Below are 26,904 nucleotides of genomic sequence, written 5' to 3'. Positions count from 1 at the left end.
TAAATCTGTACTCAGAAGCACAGAACCTCAGAAAAAAAGGATCAGAAATACTTTAAGATACACTTCCTCAAACTGCCTGTCATGATTGTGGTGCCACAACCTTTCTAATCTCTGGCAGGGCTTTGCTCACATTCTGGACAAGATGCAGTGTTAAGCCACCACTCCTTGTCCTATCTTCACTGGATACAGCTCCCTCCCTCTGAAAATAATCTTCTTTTAATTTGGCATGCTTATATTGAAATAGATAGGCTAGATAGATTAAAGCAATATATTTAACAGGAGTGGGTGAAGAACTGTAACTGTTATCTTTTCCATATGCCAGCCATGCTAAAGAAGGAACCTTGCACATTAGAGAGAATAAAATCATTGCAACACAACTGTTACTGAAAATCAGCATTTCTCTGTACCTCTCCTAGCCATCACTGTAGTCTACTGTAGCAAAAGTAAACCTGAGATTTCGGTTGTTGGGAGAAAATGTTTTGACAGCAACTGCTGTTATTCCAGTAATTCTGTGTAAAAAAGCAGTCATGATCACTATGACACCAAAAATTATACTAGAGAACATGTTTTGAAAAATGGTACATAGTCAGAAAAGAGGCCATCCAACTAATTTTAGAGCATTATGGAATACATAATTAAGAAGCTTCTCCATATGATAAAAGCTCATCATTCTGGCATTCAGCTGTTGGAATCATTGCTAGAATGTTACTTAAACAGTATTTTAGAACAGAATTCCACAGTAATAAGTACTTCCTTCTTCCTGAGTCTCCTTTTTGGATTTCAAAAAGGGCTATTCAAAGCACAGATAATAGAATATAATAAAAGTGATTCCCTAGTTTTTAGAGGCCAATTTGCTTTGCAATGCATTGGAAATGATTAATAGAAAGAATAAAACAATGGCAATGTGGCATTAAATTAAGCCATTTGTCCAAACACGGCTATTTTACTGATTATTAGATACATAACTTGTACGAATTTCTCTAGCAGATGTTGAAAGCCAATATTAAAAAAAGCAAGAGGAAGAATGAAATTGAAACAATAGTACAAAATTTTATTCTGACTTACGATTCTTTCATTAGTTGTGTTTTCATACAACAAAAGGAACATTCCTACAACCACTATTTGATTCATGACATTTTGGTAGCTCAGTACCTAACTCTGTGCAGGAATTTATAGGAATACTCATATGCTTCCCCCTGCTTCTGTGATTGTGCAATTAAATTGAAATTGAATTTTCCAAAGAGTCCAGCTTTGCAACCTGGTCCTGTACAGAATTCAGAGACGTATTTGAGCTAATCCCCAAGACATAAGGTATGGATTAAGACTGCTTCTAGATGAAGAAGTGTCTTAAAGACAGGCTACAGGGGTAATTTACAGGTGATTCATAATGATTATTGCCAGGGCTGCACACAAGGCATACTTCTCAGAGAATAAGATGCATATTCTCAGGAAAAAAGGCTCAGCAGAACAGCAGTGAATACTTCTGCTTGGACCACTTATGGCGTTTCATCACCAGGCTGACGGTGACAACCTCGAAGTGTCCCATCAGTGATGTCACATGAACAAAGCTTGTTAACTACAACCTTGAGACAGCTACAACCTTTCATGGAAGAAAAAGGATACTGCCTGCCAGAAGGCAGATGGGTTTTTTTTTGTGTAAAAAACCCCTTTCCAGTCTTTTACAAGGGCTAATTGGATCTGTCCTAACATGTCTCAGAAATACATTAGGATCTCTACACCTCTTATGTTAAACTGAAGAAGGCACAGTGCTGACATATTTGAGGTGACTCTGTAAGTTATTTTCCACACCTCTTTTTTCTGATTGTCCACATGACCTGAGAAAAAAGCATGAGAAACTGAATACTTACCCGCTCAGAAATCCACTGTTCACCCTGCCTTTAAAACTCCAACTCAGCCTCAATCCCAAAACAAACCTGGAGCTGAAAAGATTATTCTCCATAACTGCAGGAATTCAGGAGAGGAATTTGATTTCCCGGCCACCTACCCATTCACAACTAAGATGACAGACAGTAGTTTTTTAAACCCAAAGCACATATCTAATGCATAACTCTGAATTTGTAACAGCATGCTTTAAACATGCTATTTATTTACATTTAATCCAAATGAAATCACAAAGCACTCATGAAACTTCACACTAAGCAGTATACCACTTGCTGAACCACAACTCTACAGTTTTGAATGTCTTAACAAAATGTATCTTGAACATGTGTCTGAATCTCATTTTCAAAAGCCTTAAGTTTTTATCATACTTTTGTTTTTGAAACAGAGACTTATTTACCCCGGACATGGAGAATGCTGAGGTACTTAATGACTTTTTTGCCTCAATCTCCACCACCAAGTGCTCCAACCACACCATGCAATTTGCAGAAGGCAGAAGTAGGGTCTAAGAGAATGAAGTACTGCTCACTGTAAGATAAAATCAGGTCTGAGACCTTCTAAGGAACCAGCTGGCGGACAAGTAAATGGGATCTGCTCATACACATCCTTAGGTCCTGGGGGAACTTGTAGATGAAGGGGATAAACCACTAGAGAATATTTGGGAATTCACAGCACTCTGGTGAAGTTCATATTGATGAAAAATGGGAAACACACCCATTTGTGGTGGAACTACAGGCCAGTCATTTTTAACTCTGTGGCCAGACAGATCATGGACCAGATCCTCCTGGAAATTTTACTAAGGCACATGAAAATAAAGAGGTGGTTGGTGACAGACACTATGGCTTCACTAAAGGTAAACCGTGGCTGAAAAATTTGGTGGTCTTCTCCCAACAGGCTTACAGCTTTGGTGGATAAAAGAATAATAGACATAATTTCCCCGGACTTAGCAAAGCATTTGATGGCATGCCATAAAACATTCTTGTCTCTTAACTGGAGAGATATGGATTTGATGGATGGATCCCACCTGGAGTACTGTGTTCAGTTCTGGGGCACACAAACATAAGCAGGAGTGAATCCAGAGGAGAGCCATGAAGGTGATCAGAGAACAAGAGGGAAAATCTTAAAACTGAGAGAGGGTAGATGTAGATTACATATAAAGAAAAAATTCTTATTTGTAAGGGTGGTGAGGCTCTGAAAAGTTGACCAGACAAGCTGCGTATGTCCCATCCTTGAAAGTGTTCAAGGCTAGGTCAGATTGGACTCTGAGCAACCTGGTCTAGTGGGAAGGTGTTCCTGCCTTTGCAGGGGAGTTGGAACTAGATGATCTATAAGGTCCTTTCCAAACCAAACCGTTCTATGATTCTATGAATCTAATTGTTTGGATGACAAGTGAAATGACCCAAAGAGGGAATCTCTATCAAATTTGTATTACTTTTGTCCTACCTGTGATGCAAAGATTTTCAAACAAGCAATCTGAATCTTACTGTTTAATAATAATTCCATTTTCTGTGAGAAACAACCATAATTCTGAAGATCATGCTTAAAGGAGAATTGGTTATAGCACCCGAATTTACAAGAAAAATAATTGTTTTCAGTCCAGCTAGATCAGTGCAACATCTGTGCTGAGAAAGCTGGTTCCAATACACCCTGTCTTAGTCTTTTTAGAATCATAGTCTGTCGCTGTTGAGCAGCTAGCAGAGTAATGAAGACACCAGTTCTTAGTGGCAAGAAGGAATGACCTTTATTGTTTTGATTTCATCATATATATAGAGTATTCAAAAGTCACCCAGATTGGTCGGTCAGAAGCCTTCCCCCAGGCCTGATTGGCCAGGCCTGCACTGCCCAAGTTCTGGGACACTGTTCCAATAACATCCAAACTTTATTTATAAAACACAAGAAGAATTCTCATGAGAAAACCTGTGCTAGCCACAATAGTCATTATATCTCAATTTGTTTGCCAAGGAGACAGAACCAGGATAATGAATTAGCTAAAGCATTGAGATCAGCAGCCAGTGAGAATATTCACACTGGCATGATGGTCTTCCCCTGTATTTGGTGCAGAAGTCAAAATATATGTGACCTACATTAATAGCTTTATATTAATTTGACTAAATATGATCACAGAGGGAGTCATTCATATATGACATAATTGTCTTTGAAGGGAAATACACTTCATTGTGCTGCTCAGTCTCCTGTCCTGTGTTCTTGCAATGACCATGGCAGTGTTGCCAACTGTTTTACCTGCTAGCAGTCTAATACCACTGTCTTTAAAACAGTTTTTAGAAATTAGAACTAGTACTATAATACCATCACAACACTGTATCTACTTGGACAATGTGGTTGCAATTCCTTATACTCCTATCTGCATGTGGATTTATACCTGTAGTAAATTACTTAGTTTAGCAAGTTTGCTCTAATCCAGGCAAGCAGACACACACTTTTATTTAAATGCAATATCCTTTTCTTTGCCTATGTACCACATACTATCAGGTTTCTGATTTTAAAAATAACAAAAAACCTTTATGAGAATTCATGTTTACTGGTAAGACAGTGTTCACTAAAGACTTAGGATACACATTTCATTCAGTATGTTCTGAGGACCAAATTTCACTATATCTTTACATTCAGGTTAAGGCAAACATTTTACTACAGAATATAGTTCTATTTCTTTCAAGAGGTCTACATTTAGCAGGAATTTAAAACCTATGTTTAAGGGACTTGCTGAAAAGGGATCATCTGAAGAATCCATTGGTCCATTTGGGGTCAATTATTTCTTAGTGTGGCTGCCAGCTGGCTTTGCTGTGGTTCTCTGAACAATGGAACTTCTCCCAAGGAGAGAAGACAATTCATCATCTTACAGCTGAAATGCAATTAATGTATTGAAATAAACTACACCCTATTTAAATAATTTAAGTACCCAAATATGATTGTATTACTTAGTTCATGTGCTAAACTGAGTACTTTTTTTTTTAATCAAATCATTAGGAGGATAGTGAGTTTGATTTTATGGTTGCCACTACCTATGTCTAATTACAACTTCCTTGAACCATTCTGATGAGCATTTTTGGTATCAGATTTTTAGGCAATGGTAAATACTTGGAAAATTTGAACTTAAATATTAAGCAACATGATGTGACAAAGGAGTTTGAGTAATAAGAAAATAAGAGTACTTTTATATTTTAAGAAGCCTCATGCTCTTTTTTTACACCTTTATCTTTCAAAAAATTCTCATAACACTCTAGGAATTTCATATTGATTTTATTTGCTTATTTATTGCTGATGAATTATTATTTTCTGATAAATTTTTCTATTTTTTATTCTCATCTCAAAAATAAGTTTTGCTCATTAAATTTAAGAAAACACTTCAAATGTAACAGATAGAGAACAAGTTGAAAAGATAATTACTTTTTCTGTAAAATTAAACTCTGAAACTAGATTTCTTATTAAGTTTATTTCTTAAGTAAAATTAACTGCTCTGACAGTTTTCTAGATGACATGAAATTTTGGAAATTAAGTGAAAAAGTAAAAGGCAGTGAAATAAATAATCCCACAGCACTTAAAGTACATCATGTTCACTAATTTTTAGAGTAATGGCAATCTTTAAGTTTCTTCTCCCTTCCTCAGATTTCCTAGTGAATAAAGAACACTGCAAGGAGAAACAAACAGGGGCAGAAACCCAGAGAGGATAAGTCATGGCTGCACTTTCTTTCCCTAGGTATGGCACAGACCCATGTTAACAGGCTGAGTTCTTTTGCTTTCCAAGAGCTACTTTTGTCATTGACAAATTTGTTTTTTTCTCTTTTTTTTCAGTGTTAGAGTAATATAACTCCAGGCTTTTTATTCCCAATTACAGGAGCTTCATGTTAAGGGCATTAGTCAACTGTTTGCATTTCCATCAGTGTCTCACTCCTGTGCGACCTAAATGAGAGTTGTCCAAGTGCAGAGGAGATATATAACCTCAGCTCCTCAACTGTTACATAATTCCACAGTTTCATTCATTTCAACAAATGTAACCTGATCTGGCAAAAAAGGCAAGAGTACAAGAAGCTCCCTAGGTTTGGAATGCTAACTATTATTTGGCATTTGACATATGTTTTTACTTCAATAAAAAGAACATAAAATTCTGTGTGTCTATCATTTGCTTTAACATAAAATTCAACATTGCTACAAATACATATATATCAGAAAAAAGTGGAATTTTGTTTCCCAAAAAGGAACTCAGTGACGTAAAAGACCTTTTAGGCTGAACAGTGCATTTTCTTTATAAAAAATGATCCTATAAAAACCCTCAATTTTTCAATATTTGGATCATTTGTATCAGATCTAGAGATCATCTGTGTAAGTCTCATTGCTCTCCTCTCCTCTCCTTCCAGCTGCTGCTGTTGAGGGCTCTCACAGAGTCCCGCAGAAGCAACATATATTTGACTTTAGGACCCCTGGCTTCACAGGGCTGCTGTTAAATTAAAGACACTTGGCAAAAGAATTTACAGGGGTATTAACTGAAATATTGGCCAGCCTTTCACAAGATAAAATACAGTGGAGGACACATTTTAATTAAACTTCTTCTGCAGGAAGATGTCCTCAGGCAGCAATAGCTGGGCTCCCCCTGGCCTCTCTGTTTCTGATGATAAACTGGTGAATCCTGTGTGTATGAAAGGTTACTGAGCTCCCATGCATGTAACTGTGAAGGAATGTTTTCCCAGTCACTGTCACACTGACACAGCTTATATGTTCTCTGAATTTGTTCTCAGTTATAAAGCATGGCTACTAGAATTTACCCAGCAGACATGAAGCCAATCAAGATCAGATCTACTTGAATTTGTTGCTAGAATAGGATGGGCAAGGGTAAGGAAAAACATATGTTTTTGCCACAGTCTAAAGAGCAAATGTTTCTCCTCAGTGACAATATTGGCCTGGGAGAAGAGACATATCTTTCCTTAACCCTCCCCTCACCGAACCCTTCTGCTATATTGCCTTGTACCCTTTAACACAGCCAATTTATAATATCAGAGCTCGTTTGGTAAATGAGCACAGATTTGTTCTTTGAGGAAGCAAGAGAAATTGATTGTAATGAAACCATAACACAATAGAAGGGAAGAAGATAGATATACTTAAATATTAATAGTGCAGCAATTACACTGTTAATTTGCACTATTTTTCAATTTGTATCCTATTTTTCATATACAATTTTTAATTTGTATCCTATTTTTCATAAACTTTAATGGTTAAATCCAGGAAATTCTAGTAGAGCACATAGTCAGCTATTATGATGAAGGTTGAAAATATGAATGATCTTTTAAAATATCTATTAAATACGAACTATCAGCCAGATACTGTATCAGGCTTTCCTTCTGCAGCATAGAGTAAACTAAATCCTGTAAATCCTCATAAACATATTGGTTATATATGTAAAACATCAAAAGTAATTTCAGTGAGAATTCCCTTGCTTAAATCCAAATGGAGTTTGATGCTTCAGGTTCAAAAACCTATTATTTAAGTAGTCTTTCTTTTTCATTGAGATGATTTGAAAAGTAACATACAACTACTCAGGCCAGGAATGCAGATTTTATCTCACCATTCATGCTGTATACACAGCTTAAAACTTGAGAGATACTTGGAGCATATAAGCTGGAGCTTAGCACCACAAAACAAATAAACAAAGTGTTTTACCAACAAAGTTGAAAAATGTTTTAAATAATATATTGGAATTCTAGGCACAGTAACTCCCCTGACACATCAAAATTAAATCTGGGTTTGGGACACTACTGAGAACGAACAAGAAGTATTTGCAAAAACTGACTGCACTGAAGTGTGAAAAATCAATTAAAACTTCCAGCCACCTCTGGATAGAAATATTTCCCATGAAATAAAATGTTGCTTATATTACAACAAAAAAGCTTATATTACAATTACACACTTTAAAAATAATCCATTTTATTAAAAAAAAAAAAAAAGGTTGGAAGTTAAATTGAAATTGAATAGACACAAAAGATTTTAATTACAGATTTAAATTGGATTAACTGGTCTTTAAATATCAAGCCCATAAATATTTAACTCATATGTCCTGCTTTATATTTATACATCTCCCACCTTACACAGCACACATACTTGGACCTGACCAGGCAACCTAAGATAAGCAAATACTCCATTTGATCTGTTTAGCCAAAATTCTGTGGCTGCTGCTGTGTAATCGAAGCCTCCTGACAGCTGAAGATCACCAGATTTTGCTGTACTACTCTGCAGCTTCGGACACAAAGCCACAGTGTGCTCTTCCATTCTTACCCTTCAGCCTTCCTTGTGGTCTTACTACATCCTCATTGCAGTGTTTTGTGGTCTTACTACATCCTCATTGCAGTGATGTATCAGTTTTGCTACCTCATTGACTTATCTCTTCCTGCTGCATTTGGAACCCTCTTTAGTGAGATGAAAAGAGTCTGAGCGAATCCCTCAGGAATTTCTCAGTTCAGCAAAGCATCTTCTGGCAAATGACATCAGTCTCAGACATATAAATGACATATCTCAGGCAGGGGACAAGGGACTATCCAATTGGACTATACTGTTCCAGTAAAGGGCTGGGAGGACTTCTCTGAGGATACCAGCCAAGGTGAAGGGATGTTGGTTGCCACTCCTACTTTTAATAGATAAGTAATTGCCAATTTGAAATTCCCAAAACTCTGGGAGAGGTTTAACAGGAGAAAACTTACTGAAACAGAGCTGCTGAGAGACCTAGCACTCATTCTCCAAAGCAGATTACAACACAGAAATTAGTATCTGGATCACACCAAACATTCAGAAAGTTTGGTGTCTTGTAGATGACCTTGTGTATAAATTGTACTTAGTACATTAATGGAAGTACTAAAATAAACTTAATCTTTCTAGTTTAAGGCAAAAATGCTGTAAGAGTGTGTAAAGATGAGTTTATACAAACCTGTCAGAGACTGGAAATACTAGTCTATAGTGCATACGATACTGGTGAGCATTTTTTAAATCTTTTCTGTTGTGTTTTGTTTTGCTTTGTTTTGTTTTGCTTTTACACATGATGGATTTTAAAAAAATGCTAGTTGACTTATTGATGCTGCCATTACACTGCCAGTTCTGGTAGAAATCACACTCAATAATGGTCTACAGAAACTGTTTGAAAGGGAAGTACAAGTAAGTCATCAACTCCCTAGTAAATCACACTCATGGTAAAAATGTCTTTAAACATAAATTGTAAAAAAATATATGAAGATATTTTAATATACTTTCAAATATTGGTTTTCCCATCTTTAGTATAACTATTATGGACAATACAATATAATTAATTGACTGAATTAAAGCCAGAAAATTGGACAGAATTTCCATTGGGAAAATTACTTACTTCGAATGGAGAGTTTTTATTTTTAAATAATTTATTAAGTTAATGAAATAAACAGCACACTTGGGAACATGAAGGCATGTGGATTAGTAGGGATGTTTGAAGTTCAGTTCCTTAAACTATTGACCTACTCTGATCAGTTCCTTGTTTAGTTACCCAAAGACAGAATGTCTTAACCTGACATCCCTGTACAAGCAGAATATTTATTTTTACCATAAGCAGAGAAAAATATGTTATTTCAAGCAGGCAACAGAAAAGGGAAGGTTAGCTGCTGAATAGTAGCCTGCAGCTGAGGTTATCCTGTCACTGCTGGGAAGCTCATATCAAATTAACTCTAGCATTTCTAGATAGGTGATACTCATTCTTTAGATTGATTGACCTTTCCTTGAAATCCATGTTCCAGTGAATCAGCTACTACCATATACAAGGAGGACACACCAGACTGTGCCTGCTCAGCTCTTGTCAGCCTTTGCCTGTTAACTGTGCTGCCACAGAAAGAACTATTTTCACCAAAGAAGAGAGACATGAAAGAATGGAAGGGAATGTCACAAGCTGCAGAACTGCTGGAGCTTCATTCTCCATCCCTGATTGGGACACCTTCCTGCTTCTTCTGTCCCTAATGCCAACATGGTCCAGCTTGAGAACAGATAATCCCATCTATACAACAACAGACTCCAAACACAAAAGCCCAGGAGCCAGGATAAGAGACAGGCCATGGAGGTAAGGATGCAGGAAACACATGTGAGGTGTTGATGGTCTCCTTTACCAGAATCAGTGGCAGCAGGTGCAGTCATGAGGAGGGATTTTCATGGGTGATTTTCTTTTCCAGCACTCACATTTCAGAAATGGGAGCAGTCAAAGCAGTGGGATATGTGTGACAAGTTTACATGAGACAAAGCGTGGCACTAGCAACATCTGACAGGCTCTAATAGAGTCCTACAGAAAAACAGTTATAGGAACTTCTTGCCTTTAAAGTTGAGGGAAACAAAAAAAAATCACAACACTTGTCTTATAAACTTAGATACAGAAATGCTTATTGACTTTATAGAACTCACACTGTCATTTACTGGAGGATTTCATTTATTTGGTGGCAACAGTTGATGCAATGAGTCTGTTTGATGAGGCTGCTGTGCAATTCTATGAAATATAATGGTTTCTAGTGTTAACATTTTGTCTTTCTATCTTAAACAAGCACATGCCAGTGCTTCCTAATTTGAATTAGTAATCACATCCTACACGTCACAAACCACCAGATCTCAGCTGCTATCAAGCTGTTCCATGTTACCAGCTATCCTTGATATCAGATCATTTGATTGTCGCTTGGTGGTTGCTAAGGCTGTCCTGAAAAGTCTCATCCATGCAGTATAGGATTTGTTCAATCCTTTAGTTTCCAAGCTACCTGTTTTCTCAGATGAGTTTCACAATGCGTTTTGTGGCACATAAAATTTTTTAAGAAATTTCCCTTATTTCAGTGTTCACAAATGAGCAGGACCTGACTGTGATAATGGACTTCAGATAAAAATCCACCACTGTGGTGGGTTGACCCGGGCTGGATGCCAGGCTGGACCCATGAAAGCCGCTCACTCACTCCCCTCTGCAGCTGAACAGAGGAGAGAAAATTAAGTGAAGGGTTCATGAGTTGAGATAAGGACCAGGAGAGATTACTCATCAAACAACATCACAGGCAAAACTGGCTCAACTCAGAGACATGAAGTGAATTTATGACTCACAAATCAGAGCAGGATAATGAGATGTAAAATAAACACTTAAAAACACCTTTCCCCCACCCCTTCCTCCTTCCAGCTCTACCTCCTATCCCAGTGTCACAAGGAGGGAGGGAATGGGGGTTATGATCTGTTCATCATCCATGGCTTCTCCCACTGCTCAGGGAGAGGAGTCATTCCCTTGCTGCACTATGGGGTGTCTCCACAGGAAACAGTTCTCCATGAACTCCAAAATGAGTCCATCTCACAAGCAACAGCACCCTGCAAACAGCTGCAATGTGAGTCGATCTCACGGGAAACATCCTGCCCAAAACTGCTGCAGCATGGGTCACTCTTTCACAGGGTGTAGTCCTTCAAGGACAGGCTGCTCCAGCATAGGAGAAGGGTCTCCTGTGGCTCTACGGGTCCCTCATGGGATCCCAGCCTCTCTCAGGCATCCATCTGCTCCAGCATGGGCACCTCCCCCATGGGCTGTGAATGGATCTCTGCATCTCCATGGACCCCATGGGCTGCAGGGGCACAGCTCCTCCACCATGGTCATCACCACAGCCTGAGGAAGAATCTCTACTCCTGTGCCTGGAGCACATCCTCCTCCTCTTCTTCACTGACCGTGGTGCCTGCAGAGTTGTTCTTACATGTTCTCGCTCTGCTCTTCTCTGGATGCAGTTAAAACTGTGTAAAAACTTTTATTTTGATTTCTTCTTAAATATGTTATCGCAGAGGCATTACCACCATCTCTAGTTGGCCCAGCCTTGGCCAGTGGCATGTCCATCTTTGGAACCATTAAGGATTGGTTCTGCAGGCATGGTGGAAGCTTCCAGCAGCTTCTCACAGAAGCCACCTCCGTGGGTCACCCACTCCCAAAAACCAGGCTGTGCAAACTCAATACAACCACACAAACATGAATCTGAATTTTGCATACTGAATTTCTGTTCTTCAGCATTATCAGACAAGCACCCTCCTATTTCTAAAAGCATTTCTAACTGAATGATATCAAACCATACATTAACTAGCAGAATCCATATTTCCCCATAGAGGGCATAGTTTCTAATCCAGATGGAGATTTGTCTAAGCAAAATCTAAACTGTTATTTAGCTCGCTGCAAGAAAAAACACATTTCCATCCTTACTGCGTCAGTGCTCTGCTGAACATTGGAATCAAAGTGATATCAGGAACACAGGAAAGCTGCTTTTTGTGCCAAAGGTCATCTGCTTCTAATACACCATTTAATCTCATGATCGCTTTCACACTGTCTGTTAGCAAAACAGTAACAAGCCTATCCTTTCATACCAACATATTCCAATATGGAAACAAACTAAATAGAGTTAGATTTAATATTTTTCTTCCAAATTATGCAATTTGGAAAACAAATGCACATCTATAACATTAGTTAAATACAATTTTAAATATTCCTTGGCATACCCTGGGAAGATTTTTTGAGTGTTAGGTTGTCGATCTTGTGTGCAGATATGGTAAAGTGCGAAGAAGATTATATTTACAAACAACCAAAGTATGCCTTTCCCAAAGCATGTCAAGGACATCACAAAATCGTGTATATATTTGACTGAAATTATCATAGAATTTCATTTCTAGGAAAAACAAATGCTCAGATACAGCAAGGTTGGGAGAGGAGAAGTGAGCCCTTCACTTGGCATGTCAAGGTTTAGAGAAATTCACCATCACTGTGAAAGCAAATTTTCATTTTGCTGCTTTGCTTTACAGTGTCCCAATGTAAACCTTCTAAGAAATATTTCTAAGACCAGATTTTTTATTATTTTTTTCATACCAGTGAATTTTTCTATTAAAATTAGAGCTACTAAAGTTAGATTTATCTTGATTCCTTTCTTTTTTCCAAATGAAGTAATTGGTAGAGTAAAAAGCCAGATTTTTTTTTTAATATTTTTTCCTCATCTACTTGTCTGTAGCTAATATTTATAAAATTAAAACCTTGTGTAGCAGGGATGTATTAGAGGGTAGATACTTTTTCTTTGAAATGGTTGTTTTATTACAAACCTTTTTTATAAGAAATATACCAATTCCAACAAGAATGTTCATTATGTCTCTAGAGTGCTGAATGCATGCCTCCAAAGAAAAAAGGAGGTAAATGAACTGTCCTTTCCTGTGTTGTTGATGAACTTTATGAATATCAATAACTCAAATTCATAAGAACCACGTTTTTACCCAGAAGTGCAATAAAAGATTGAAGTTAGTACACCTTATTTTAAATGAAATTTTGGATTTTCCTACAGTTTTCCAAGAGTCAGAAACTCAACCTTATAACAAAATGGTAAGCGTAAGGTATGGGTATCAAATTAAGATATATATATATATAATATTTTTTAGTAAAACTAGATATCACACTCCTATGATGCTTCAGTGTTCAGTGAATTGAATTTTGGTATTAAGCTGCTTTTTTTCCCCACATGAATTTTTAGTGGCCTATATGTGAACTTGTGACCGATCAAAAGGTCAGACTGCCACGGACCACATCGGATATCTATTAAAAAATGCAATCAAAATAGAAGGAAATCGGTGAGAGAAGTATATTTTAAGTAAATTTTAAGTAAAACTAGTTCAATTTATATCTTGGAGGAGTCAGTAAAAAAAGTTGTTATGCTTTACGAGCAGAAGTTACATAACAATGGATGATGCAGTGTATGATTCTACTGTATAAAATTTACTCTGCAGTACAATTTTCTATAATCTTCTTCACACTTAAGCATTACAGTGCAAGGGTTTTATCCACATTAGCTAACACAGAAGTATTGTGAGCTCCAGCTGTTCCCTGCTTGGTCTACCTCTCAACTTGGAGAAGAGAAGGCTCCAGGGGTTTTACAAAAGAACAGGTGAGAAACTTTTTACAAGGACATGTAGTGACAGGACAGTGGCTTTAAAATGAAAGAGAGTGATAGATCTAGATTATTTGCTAGGAAGAAATAATATCTCAAAAGTCACCTGGATTATGCCTTAAATAATTTAACTTTTTGCATCTTTTTGCAGCTGGGATTCAAAAGCTTCTGGCAGAAGATGTACAAGCCTATGCTATCAACCCAACCATAAGTGTGTACATGTCTTGACCTTTCAATTTCCTTGAGAGCCATACCCACTGGATATGATTATTAAAATAAAGAGAAGAAAAGCTTCTCCACACTCTGGCATTTTCAGGAAAAAGAAAAATCCAGCTAATGGAAAGTACTTGACAATGTTTGCTTTTGTCTTTTCCCTTGCATGTTCAGCTGAACTTAATCTATTGTTTGCAGTTAGACAAAAGGCAGGACAAATTACATGTTTGCCTACGCCTATTCAAAGAAAGGGAACAAAGGTTTCAGAATCAGCTATAGAAAATGGAGTTATTTTTCTCATTCTTTACAAATATTTAAGTTGTAAGCATTTGAGCTGCAGAAATAGCAAGCCTAGCTGAAACTTCCTCTTCCCAAGAAACCTGAAAAGACCTTAAAAAAAAGAGACTTCTTTTTACTTGTCATGCAAAAATTTTCAAGAACAGTTAAGAGAAAGAATTTTTAGGTTTGATTTTACAAGACAAGAGTAATTTTAAGTATTACAGTTTTGTGTTTAAGTTTTTTTGATGAAGAAATAGAGAAAGTAGTCAAATCAACAAAAATACTTCATTTATTTGGAAAACATTTGTTTAATAAAATTTTTTGTGTACTCCTGATCCTAAGAAATATATACTCCACAAATTTATATAATTCTAAATTAAATAAATGCTGTAATTATTTCTGGAGAACTCCCACCACTAGTTCAGCTGCTCATTGTTTTTATATCCTTTTCTGTATAACCATGTTGCTTCTTGCAGCATATGTTATGTAATTTACTGAGTCCAAAGAACACACATTTTACTGTACAACATGGAGCAGTGAGAATTATTAAATTTCTTCCAGGAGAGGTTAGCCACTTAAAAAAAGGGTTTAATGTATTTTCTACTGCAATAATTTCCATTGTTTTAGAAAACAGGAGATTTTGGCAATGGGGTAGGTGCTAGCCTACTATATCATGGTATACCAGAATTTTTTGAGGTCAATGTCATGTTTTGCAAAAAGTTAATCAGGTTTTTGTAAATATAACCTGCTCCCTGCTTTGGCACATCTGGTACCTGTAACAGTTTTGAAATGGAGTTATGGTGTAGAACCATCTCTCTTAGTTACACCACATTCACAGTTGTTGTCCACCACTGTGGTTCTCTTTTTCTGATTGCATGCCATGTTAAGGGAAAATGGAAAATACTGCCATTTGTAGAATGAAGTAAAGGTTCTTATTCCTTCACAACTGAAAATCAAGCAGCTGCAGGCCAGAATTTCACTCATACAGGTTTCTGTGGACTACCTGAGCAGGAAGGCAGCCATGGCATTAAGACAAAAAGAAATGGCAACTATCAGCTTAGAGCACTGGAGACACCAAATTATGATGCATAATCAAGGCTACTCAATAGAGATTTGCTTTAATAATACAGGTACATCGAGCCTGGAAAAGGACTAGAAAAATCACTCTATTCTAAAATATGGTTGCTATGCTGTAATTGTCTCGTTTGCCACCAACTAGACAAATAAATTAACCATTTTGTTGATTGCATAATTATTTAGTGATTCACCCTTCTAAGTACTCCCATACAGTGCTATAGCAGCAGAAGAATACCAGTTCTCCAGAGTGAGCACTCAGTTTTATGTAGCTAAAGAGAAAATGTCTATTTATTTAACACAAATATTGGAAAACAAGAATTGTATTTTCTTCTGGAAAAAATATTTCAAGAAAGGAAACGAGATCTTGGTCTAGAGAATGCCATGAATATCTGAAAGTACATATATAATTGCATAGGATATGTCTGAGAAGAGTAGTCATCCCTGTGTTTCTGTAGCTATTTCCGCAGCATATGGGTATGTGTGTATAGAGACAAGACTATTTAGCATTTGGATTTCTTAGATTTTTCTGTCTCTATTCTCTCCACTGATGTGAAAAGTTATGTGTTTAAGAAAGTACACAATACATTTCCTTGATTTAAAAAAAATGTATTTCTGATCTGGGACTAGGGCTTCTCGGCAAGAGGGCGATGGAAAAGTGTTCTTTGGTGACTGAACACAATAGCAGAAGAGCAGAGGTCTTTAACATTTCCAGGTTCAGCATTGAATAAAAACTCTCTTTGCAAAGAGTCCAAAATTATCAAGTTGCTTATTTAAATCTTAGTCTTATAACACAAGATGAATTTGTCAAAGCAATATTGAGCAAAGACTATGTTCTTGTGCATGTCTTATTAGCTACTCATCCACTGCATTTTCAGATGAAAAATCTAAAACATTAGCACAGGTTTATTTATCCTAAAGTATGCTTGATTTTCTGTGACGTATAAGCTCCAAAAGTTAATGGTTACTTGCTGTGCATTCTTCGTGAAGGTTGACAAGAGGTTAAACTGTCATAAAAATCCCTGCTCTGTACTGTTAGGCAGAAAAGATGTTCAAGCTCAGAGGGACTGTGTTACTTTCTGCTAGCAGCTATTTGTACCCTGACCAGTCCTTTTGCCCCCTGCTAAAATAATGGTCCAATGCTCTCTATAATTCTCTTTGCCATTATATAATTTGTCAATGATAGCTAAATCTGTCCAAAATTTTGAATTAAAAAGAGGTTAATCTGGTAAAATGCCATTTTATTTACACCCCCTGTTTGTATTATTTTTTTTCTTTTTGATGACATGACAGGTGCCATTCCTAAAATTTTTGTTTACTATGCACATTTCTGTTAAATTGAATCTTGGTTCACTTTAACACTTTTTTCCAAACTTCCCTCTCCACAATGAGCAAGTTTTTGTCACTTAATTTTCCCCTTTTTATAACTATATCAAGAATTAAAGTAAAGGTTAGCTAAATATTTTATCTCTATATCAAAGAGACAATAATAAGTTAAAGAGACAAATGATAAGGAGTTAAAGTAATAGAAAACAGGAGTAAGAATCAGGGATTATTTGGTCAATCTTGTGTTTATATTCTGAAAATACTGAATTCTTCCTTAATTAGGGAGACAAGTGCTTTTACCTGATGGAAAGAAAAATTGTTTGGCTGATAACCTGCACCTGGCTGCAGAAAAGACCAGGACTGTGCTAAATGTGATCAGTAAGCAATGAGCTGGGCCCTCACTGTACGTGCCTTTCATATCACCTTGTGGCCATGCTAAACCATGCTGTTCTTGGCCAAAAAACAACACACTAACCCACTTTGCCTAGAAATAGCATTTATATATGTATTCAAAAACAATCCATTTAGAATGAAAGAGAGGAAAACGATAAGCTTTCTCCATACCTATCCTATTTTACTAGAGGACTTCCTGCAATGCTTATCTCTTGCAACTACCTTCAGTTTTCACTGGGGCTCTAGGAACACTTTGAAGGTTTGGACCACTGATCCTCATATAATAGCTGTAAAAAAATCCTCTAAACACCTTCTAGCTGTTACATAATGGTCTGCTTTCTACAGAAAACATAACAAAAGATATTCCTAAAGGTATGGAGGAGTCAAGGATAAATTTTGGGAATGCTAATAACATCACACATACATTTTTATTTTGCATAATTATGATATTATTAAAAAGTGTATTTTGACAGAAATTCTGACATCAATAATATATTTTCTAATAAATTTCATTTAGAGTGTGTGTATTGGAATCTGTTTTTATAAACTAGCATACCTTAAATTGATCCAATATAACTTCTGATGGTTAAAAAAATATATATGCTTGTGTGTTTCCTTTACTTGTAAAGTGGAACATATTTCACTTTCCTCATTACAGATATCTGTAGGAACTGGATTACATTTTCTCAAGTACCTTCCAGAAGTTGTAGCACAAACCTACAATCCTACTTTTCTTCTGGATTACAGCCAGGATAGTCAACAGCTTCAGCAACTTCAGATTATAGTCCCACCTGATGCATGCTAGCTATTATTTAATAAACCTCTCTAAGGGCAGCAGTGGGCCTATACTTCTAAAATTTGTATTCTTCTCTGCTTTTTTAATGAAATCTTGATGCACCACTGGCTGAAGCTCCCACATCAGTGTTCCCCATGGACCTCCCTGTGTCTCAGAGAGTTAAGTACACAAATGAGAAGACCAAAACGCAGTATGAATATTAATGTCCTGGCAGTGTGTCTTTGAGCTGGCAGGGCTCTTTTACTTGGGCAGCTGCCAGATGTGATCATTTGGAATACAAAACTACTTCATGAGAATAGTGTGAAATAAATCTAGAATCCAATAGTTTGGAAAACTCAAAGCTATTTTTTCTATTTTACAAATATGCATTTATGTTTAGCTACAGACCATTAGAAAATCTGCAAGAAACTAAAAAGTAGATACTGCCCAAAAGTGAATAAAATGCTGCAAGCTGACATTGCAGAATAGGGGAAGATGTGCAGAACCAGAGGTAATGCCTTCGTTTCCTCTCTCTGAGATATTGAACATGTATCAGCAATATATGTAATGGCACCTGAGCATTAATATGTTGTTATTTATCTCTTTTTTTCCCTTGCTTTCTAGAATGTTTTATTTTGGTAAAGACAAAACAAGGCTCTCTGCAGGCTGGCAGTGTCTAACCCCAGATGTTTCCTGTGTTATTTCTAAGCCGAGCACCTCACATAACCAGTTGCTGTGACACATGTAATGTCATTAGACAGGGAATAAACAACTTCAAAACCATCTACAGAGCCCAACATCTAATTAGTCAAACAAGCAGGCTGGGAAATCAGAAACACCAGAGCCAACTCTATCTTGCAGTGTGCTGTGAAAAAACTTACACCAACTGCATCGTTGCTTCAGGGCAGTACTGAAATTATTCCAGGTACAAATAATCATGATCACATGAGACTCAGAAAATGAGGGTTTTGTAATTCTTGAGACAAAAAAAAAAAGGACAAGTTTTTATATACTATGGCTGTGTAGTAGAAGGGAAGGGGAGAAAAAAGGATAACTTCTTCAGCGGTTATTGAAATGGTATTGTTGGGCAAGGGTAAGCAGAGGAGCATATTGGGAGGGGAGACTAAGATTTTCTTCCTGGAAAATTAATATAGGATGATTGTCCAATATTCACCACAAATCCTATTCTGACTGTGGTGGGGCTGTGAAAGAAGAGTAGCTTTTAAACAGCCCTTCAGGTTATGGTCTATAAAACTTGCCTACATGCATGCTCAAACTGACTTTATAAATTCCTGTATATTCACCCACTCCAGAAAGTGAGGGAATAGAAAAGACAGAATCAGGCTATTCTCTGAGGTGCACTAAAAAACAAGAAGAGGTGACAGGCTAAATGTAGCATGGCAATTCTTGCCTGGAGAAAAAGGGAAAAAATACAATCCAGTTGAAAGTGTTTATACACAACATTGTGTTGTCCAGAGACTCCGGGAGATTTCCAAAACTGACCTAAAAGTCTTGAAGAAACTGATCTATTTTGAAGTTAGTTCTGCTTTGAGCATGTGTCTAGACTCGATGAATACCAGGAGTCTCTGATAACCTGAATTTTCTTGCAATTCTGATATTCTACCACGTTTCAGGGATGCCTAATTCCTTGGACTTTTAGCCAGGACTGAATGTCAAAACTGGAATTCATATTTTGGAGGGTGTTTTTCTAACACAGGGAATGAGATTGCTGTTTTTGAAGGTGAATCAGTTCTTAATGTGCTTGCCTATTTGGCTTTGTTTCCAAATGTAGTATTTTCTGTAATCTCTCTTCATAACTAGAACTTCCTAAAGAATTTCAGTCTGCTGTATTGACCTGGGCACCTTTTCTTATCCTAGTTTTCAATTGAGTGAGTCAGAAACAGTGTCTTTGATTACTTCTGCTCCTTAGGGGGCTGAAGAAATATTTGGGCTTATTATTTACATAGCCTTTTTTGCTATATGATTTCTCCTGACAGCTGCCATCTCTAACTCTTCATTTTCTTTCAAGAACCATTCAATTAAAAGAAAAAAAAAGGGGGGGGTGAGAGAAAGGTACCTAAACAATCAAATATAAGTGATAGCAATTACTGAAACATGTCTGAGTTGCAAATTATTAAAAGTTCTTTTCTTCAAGGAACATTGAATTTTTTGTCATACCGGATGTATTGCAATGTTATTAGGGTGGGTTAGTTTGTTGTTTGAGGTTTTTTCGCAATAGTCCAGGACAAAAATTATTTGTCAGAAGAGAATTTATGCTTTGTCTTGATCTCTAACTTGAGTCAGTGCTTGCACTCTTGAGAAATGCAGTCTAGGTCATGCTAGGTCCTAGTAATCTAGGTGTTGCTGCTGTAGATATAATAAATTATAAACTCCTTCCTTTACATTCAGTTCTATTCTAGACTGAAAATATACATAAAGGGAAACAAGTTACTTGCCCTTAGAGTATATACAGCATCTATCTATGCTTCCATCTCCAGTGAGAAAGAAGACTGCATTAGTGCACAAACAGTGTTTCTCAAAAGTAAGGTAACATGATACTCAGGAATTTTTTAGGAAACACTGAGTTAGTACCAAACAAAATAATGAAAACGACAACAGATTTCTGACTTTCACTAGAAACTGACATGTAGAATTAGTTGCTTTTTAATTTATTTTTAAAGGAAAAACATATGAACATAATTGGTTTTGCCAAAATCCTACTGCATATTTTTCCCAGATGGAAAGGGGTTGTCTAGAAATAAAAATTTCCTCTGATAGCCACAGCTAGAATGGATTCACGGCAGCTGAGCCAACCTCTTCAAAGGTTGCCTGAGGTATGACTTGCTGGAAAATCAACGAGATCAATATACATGTTATTCAAAGCAACACGTTTAAAGGAGAAATACAGTAATTATAACATAAAGACTTTCTCCAACATAAGTCAGAGCTGTCCATGGACCGCAAAACCACTACTTGGGTAAAGAGTAATAAATACCTGTTTGTACCTGGTAAATATCAAGTCTTAGGATCAAACTGACTCTTTTTCTAAAATGAATTATCCTGATCCTGAACTTACAAATGCTTTTTGCTTCCCTTAGAAACTATATTTATAGAATTTATTGTACACAGAAGTTTGTGGGCAAAATCTTTTTTCTCCATGCATGACATCAATATTTGCTAGCAGATAGGTCTCTGAAGGTATGCATTAACATCCTCCTCATTGCATCACATCACATTTGCAGTGTTGCTCAGTACACACAATGTTCTTTGGTTTTTTGGAAAATACCCTTTTCTTTTTTTGCTAATACTTATTTCCAGTTTTGTTCATAGCTCAACTGACCCAAAAAACCCAAATGACTTTCCAGCTATTCTAACTGCATATCTGGGATGGTTTTACCATGAAGCTACCATATAATCCACACATAAAATTTAACTATGAAAAAATCATCTTGTTTCTGGTTTTCAGACAGAACTTTCAGTCTTTCACAAATATTGATGCAATGTAAACCAAGGGCTTATTTCATTAGGGCCTGAACAATCGCTTGTCGTTCTAGTGATGAAAAATAAAATTAATAGGTAACAACTGACTTACTCTACACAGTAGACCAAAGACATTTCTGTGTCAAAATGAAAGGACATAGACTGCTTCACCATTTCCATATTTACATGTGTACCCTGTATCTGCTTTATTTCTTCCTCACTACACAACCTGTTGAAGACAATGCCATGAAATAACTCTCACTGAAAAATAAAAATGAGAGAGAAAACATTATCAAGCTGATCACTAGTGATAGCAGCTGTTACATAATTTTGTTATGAAGCTATTTCCTGCTGCTAGAGGGTTTGAAATAACATTTACTTGTATAATTGTAATTGCATTTATTTTATTCCTCCTGGCCTAAATAAAAAGCATAAATTAAACTGTATGGAATATTTCATGGAGATAACCTCTTTATAAAAAATGAATTAAATGTTTTTACTGATATTTGACATGTTATTACAAAATAACTGGTGGCAGAATCATATCTCAAACAACCAAAAATATACTAACTTCAAATATTAATTTGTTCTCCTCTTAGGTCTAGACTTCTATCCGATTATCTTCTACCAATCAGTAAATTATTTACTTATTATTTATTTACCTTTTTAATATGCTTTTTTCAGGGCACCCAGCTACATTAGCACTGCACATGTGTCTCTGCTGGGAGTACGGGGTCAGCCTTGCAGTGGGCTGCAGCTGGGAAAGGAGGAGCTCCATGGGTCCTGCATGTCCCCAGATTCAACTGCCACATCAACTACAGAACTTCAGAACAGTACCAGGGCAGACTTGTTCTCCAGCTGCTTGTGAAGGCAAGAGGATTGCCTAACAGGTCATTCCACCCTGCTCTCTATTTATTTGGGCACTGACTAGAAGAAAGGACCTGACAAATCTTCATCCATGCTCATATCTCTCTTCCTTATTATCTGTCTGTAATTTCACAGGAGGAAAAATTTTTACATTTTAAGGTGATGGATCTATGTGTTCTTCTAAAGAGTTCCCAAAACCCATTATGACCTGTGGAATGGGGTTCATTATATATGTATTCAACTAATTTTTAAAATTCTCTGGTGATTTCCAGGTCCTTCTCCTTTCCACATGGCACTTGATTCACATTCTTCATTTGTTTGCCTGTACTATTAGTAAATGAGACTAATAACAAGGACAAAAAAACAAAAAAAAAACCTGCTATTCAGACACAATTATACAAAAATACTCAAAAAGCTCTTGTCTCTGATGTTGACTACAGGGCTTCATCTTGATCTCAAGGCATTGCTCATATTAAGTACCATTTGAACGACAACAATAGAAACTTGAAACTTGAATCACACTTTCATCTGTGATTGCATCTGAATATATTTTATCCATTTCCTGGAATATTTATTTTAATCACTCTCTAGCATGATTCACCATAAAGGACAGAAAATAAAAGAAATGGTTCCTGAAGAAAAATCATGTTATTGCCTCATTACTTATTTTTTTCTCATTCTGTATTAGTCCCATACCTAGTAGTCAAAGTACTTGTCCTAGGCTTTTTACCCAAGCATGAAATGTTTGTACTCCACTACAATATAAATATTAGAAAAACAAAAGCATTCTGAAGTGTTGATTACAACATGACACCAATATGATTATAACATAAAAGCATTGGTGTTACAACCTGATTTTTTGCTAGTGGTGTAGATTCAGAACATTTCTAAAATCCATCTTTTAGATGCTGATTTGTTGGTAGCAGACAAATGATCAATTTATGATTAGAAACAGAAGAAAACTACAGGGAAAGACAACAGATTGAGGGTGGATGAGAAGTAGGAATAAATGAGAAAAATAGAAGAAAAGAAGGAAGGAAAGGGGAAGTCTGAGAGAAAGGTGTGGCAGAGAATATTATTTACATTAGATATATGAGAAAAATGCAAGAAGAAAGAAAATTATTAAATAATAACAAATAGAAATGTTTAGAAAAGTTAAAGATAAAATTGAAAATAATAATGAAATCAAAGGAAAATAATTACTTTATAAAAATACGGCTTTTTTTCTGTGCATCTGTAGCTAGAGGAAAGGAGGGCAGCTAGAATAAATCAAGAACACTAAAAGAATAAAGGGAAATCTCTAGGGATACAAACAAAGGAACAAAGAAAGACAAAGAGCAAAGGAGTAGAATATAATATATCTTATGCTCGAAATATTAACATTTTGCAATGTATTTTACTTTCTCTTCATTAACATTCATTATGTTCCATACTACTTTAGAAATCTAGTCTTGATATCCTGCAAGTCATTAGATATGAAATTCCAATTAAAATCTTAACTTCTAAAAGTAAAGCATTGGTGCTAAATATTTCCCATGATAGAGCAGATGTTTCATTTTAGTTTCAAGTCAATAAGTGGCATTAGTTTATTGTAATAATGATATTTTTATTTTTAAATTTTCACTGATGTTTGCAATAGATTTGCAGTATGATTCAGAATACCTCAAAACAGCATAAAATATGAAGTATATGTTTTTGACAAGAATCATTGAGATTGCATTCCACTGCTGTTTAAGCTAGAAATGAGAAACCCTTGAGATGCACAAAATATACCATTCAAGTTTGATTTTCATGGGGATTTTCACTAGTACAAACTGCAGAGGTGCATTATTAGGTGATGATTTTTTATATGCATTAAAATTTGAGAGGTCCTTTCCATCAATAACAGTGTCTTCACACGATCTTTAAATAAAGACATCTCAGAACATTATGTAAGAAATACCGATAATTCATAGATAAAATCAGACTGAATTTGCTCGTTTCCACAAAATTAAGAAACAAAAAGGGTAAACTTCATTGCTTTTCAGATTTTCCTCCCACTATATGTATTTAGCCAGCATGACTGGGATGACTGAGGGTCTCTAGCACAGAGGCACCAACTCAGGAATGCCTCTTGTGGACCAGTATTGCCCCAGAAAGATCAAACCAGTCTACACCTTGTTTACTGTACTTGCAGGTTTTTATCAGTGCTGCTGGAAGGGAGGAAGATAATCGTAGCAAGAACATTTTAAATCGGATCTGTCACTTTAGTAAGACCCAGGTTTTTACAGGAAGATTCTCTGTATAACAGTATTAGATGTCTCATGTGTTTGTCTAAGTCATTTACGAACCTAAAAAAATATTTCTTTGCCTTCTTGAGTAGAATTCTGCTGGAATTATGTGATCTCAGATTTAATCTCAAATGAGAAGAATCCTTCCCTTAGTATATTTCTTTTAAGAAAATTTAAAAAACTGCACTCTAGGTTCAAATGAAGTGGCTTGGGGTTTTTTTTGCTAAAGAGCAGAGTTGCCTGTCTCTGTGGTCTTTACTGAGAGATAAGCACAGAATGGAGCAACAAGAGACATTAACTCCAGGCCTGGTGGAGGTGAGATCTGCTTACCTCATCCTGGTTAATGCATCCAGACAGAAATTCCCACTGTGGCAAACAGTGTAATGAAGCAGCTGCTTATATGCATATCACTGGTCAAACAAAAGGAAAGCCAGCTCAGCAATTGTGCTGAAATTAGCTCCGATGGGTAAAAGGTAAATTCTGGAAGGGGGAGATTGGGATCTGACAGCCCATCAACCCAAGAAGCCAACACAAAAGAAGGGAAAGACTGAGCATGGGGCCTAATTGGCATTAGAGGTGAGGGAATAATTTAACCAATAGAATAAAAGAACTGTGTACCCAGTGAGCATTAATTCCTTTGTTCGCTAGCATCCATAAAGAGTGAAAAATTTTGAACAACCTCAGGAGCCCCACCACCAAGGAGCCCAGTGTGGAGAAGGAGAAGAGATGCCTCTGGATCCATGGGTGGCGCCCATCTTCTGCTTGATTTCTCTCTCTCTCTCTCTCTATCTCCTCTTTTCTATTCCTTTCTATCTCCCTATCTCACATTTATTGTTAAATAAAATTGCTGACTTCTGCATATGGTCTCATTTGCACCCTAATTCGGGCAGAGGCATCTCTCACTAATCATTTCTTAACATTTGCCAAAACAGACAGCTAGTTCGATTTTTCTCCCTCCTTTTCTTCCAGCAAATCTCAATAACTTTTAGGCATGTGTGCAGCTTCTGCAAAACTTCCAAAGCTGAAATTCTTTTTTTTTAATTCCAGTGAAGAAACCTCATTATTAAGTGAAAGGAGAGAAAACTCACTATTGACTTCGTCTCAGAGGCTTCACTTAATTGTTAAATAATCATATTCATACTTTTATATTGTCACTATGTTTATACACTGTTGAACACTATCACACAATTCCTGTAAGTTTTACTGCAGAGTGTCATCCCTGCAATATCATGCCAGGAAGTACAGGTAGAGAATTCTGACACTGGGTTGCTTTCTAGTATCCCTTGCAATCTAAACATTACTATTCAGAGCCCTAAGGCTCTCTTTTTACTTTAGCTCTTACCGATTTTGTTGTATATAAGAAATGTCCAGAACAATCATAGACATACTTCGTATCTTGCCATCTATGTTTAAAATGTTTAGATTGCTGGAGGCTAAAAATGCTCATTATTTTGTTCCATCAGTGAAAATGTTAGCAGGACAACAAACACCTACAAAATTAAGTTGTTTTCTTTGAAAAATATTTTGAAATCTCCACATGAAAAGGCTGCAACACTGCATTCAAGGGATGCAGGATAAAAACCTTGCAGTTTTAAGTGATCTCAAAGTTCACATTCAGTGAGGTATAAAGGTCTGTTAAAATCACATTTTTGTAATCTTGCTTGTTGCTTAGGAAGAACCTGTACCCAGGTATTCTTATTTTCTATGCCTAATTTCCCTGATGCCTCAAGATATTAAACTCACAGCTTGAAAAGACTGAATCAGCCACCAGACCCAGTCTCCTGCAACTGTGGGAAACAATTCAATAGGGACTGAATTCAAAAACATTTTCCAGAACATCTGTACTATTATCTTCTGTACAATAAATATGTGAGACACCTGTAAAATATAACACATTTAAGACTTCTACACAAAGGACCATATGCCTCAAGGTATCAGCAAAAGAGTAGGAGATAAGAAGGTTTGCCAGTAATGCACTGAATTGCTGAAGTGCAGTTTGTTATCCAGAAGTGAATGCAGTCACTTCCCTAACGATCTCCTCCCATCTGCCCAGAGGAAAATTGTTTCCTATTTCCTGACATGAAATATCTAGTAATTTTATTTGTCTGGCTTGTAAATATGGGAACAAATAGCACTAACCAGCAACTTAGAAATTCAGAAAACAGCTTGTATGGAGAAGATGGACAATCTTATTAATCTTTAATTTTGAGCACAGAGATCTTGGGATTTGATATAATCACTGCTAGAGTAAGACAATTTCTTTCCGAGATTGGGGTTTATTGCTTATGTGTATTGTACATATTTAACAGATATTTAGATTCAAGCAATTAACTGTGATGCGAAGACCAATAAACTCAGGCCAAAGGTTGGGAAAAGAGAGGGAATCATAAATGGTATT

At 36.4% G+C, this 26,904-nt stretch overlaps 1 protein-coding gene and 1 long non-coding RNA gene across 2 annotated transcripts in view; both read right to left on the bottom strand.

Moving 5' to 3' along the window:
* The window catches only part of NALF1 (NALCN channel auxiliary factor 1), a 443,768-nt gene that overhangs the window by 212,116 nt on the left and 204,748 nt on the right, over positions 1 to 26,904 (bottom strand). The window lies entirely within an intron of this gene.
* Positions 20,543 to 24,960, bottom strand: LOC146444527 (uncharacterized). Its single transcript, XR_014851073.1, has 4 exons — positions 24,837 to 24,960; positions 22,933 to 22,991; positions 21,482 to 21,630; positions 20,543 to 20,733 (listed from the first exon to the last, which is right to left on the bottom strand). It is a non-coding gene; the product is annotated as an uncharacterized LOC146444527 (long non-coding RNA).

This window comes from Lichenostomus cassidix, chromosome 1 (genome assembly GCF_008360975.1).
Source record: "Lichenostomus cassidix isolate B80296 chromosome 1, HeHo_3.0, whole genome shotgun sequence".
Lineage (NCBI taxonomy): Eukaryota > Metazoa > Chordata > Aves > Passeriformes > Meliphagidae > Lichenostomus > Lichenostomus cassidix.
The sequence above is the reverse complement of the archived record's forward strand: the minus strand, read 5'-3'. Positions and strand labels throughout refer to the sequence as shown.